This window comes from Nannospalax galili, unplaced genomic scaffold (genome assembly GCF_000622305.1).
Source record: "Nannospalax galili isolate Female #2095 unplaced genomic scaffold, S.galili_v1.0 scaffold18, whole genome shotgun sequence".
In the NCBI taxonomy this organism is placed as follows: domain Eukaryota; kingdom Metazoa; phylum Chordata; class Mammalia; order Rodentia; family Spalacidae; genus Nannospalax; species Nannospalax galili.
In genome coordinates, this window is record NW_008346548.1 from 7,998,567 (window position 1) to 7,999,384 (window position 818).

The window sequence follows — 818 nt, forward strand, 5'->3', positions numbered from 1 at the left end:
CATTTTTGGGGGGGTTTGTTATATATTCTGGATGTTAAATCTCTGTCAGATGTGTTGCTGGTGAAGATTTTCTCCCATTCTGTGGGTTTTCTCTTCATTTCCTTGGTTGCTTCTTTTGATGTACAGAAGCTTTTTAGTTTAATGAGGTCCGTTTTGTTGATTCTTGACCTTGTTTCCTGGGCAATTGATGTCCAGTTTAGAAAATCCTTTCCTACACCTATATCTTGTAGGTTATTGCCAATGTTTTCTTCTAATAGTTTCAGAGTTTCAGGCTTCACATTGAGGTCTTCGATCCATTTGGAGTTGACTTTTGTGCAAGGTGAAAGATAGGGGTTTAGTTTCATTCTTCTACAGGTGGAGATCCAGTTTTGCCAGCACCATTTGCTGAACATGTTGTCTTTCCTCCAGTGAATGTTCTTGGCCCCTTTGTCAAGAGTCAGGTGGCTGAAATTGAATGTACTCATACTTGGGTCTTCAATTTTGTTCCACTGATCTGTGGATCTATTTTTGTGCCAGTACCATGTTGTTTTTATGACTATAGCTTTGTAATACATTTTAAAGTCTGGTATAGTAACACCCCCTCCAGCATTGCTCTTAGTGCTCAGGGTTGCTTTGGCCTTTTGTGCTTCCATATAAATCTTAGGATGGTTTTTCCAACTCTGTCATGAAAGCCATGGAGATTTTGATTGGCATTGCATTGAATCTATGGCTTTTGGTAGGATGGTCATTCTCACAATATTAATTCTTCCAATCCATGAGCATGGGAGGTCATTCCAACTTCTGATGTCTTCCTCGATCTCTTTCTTTAATGACTTAAT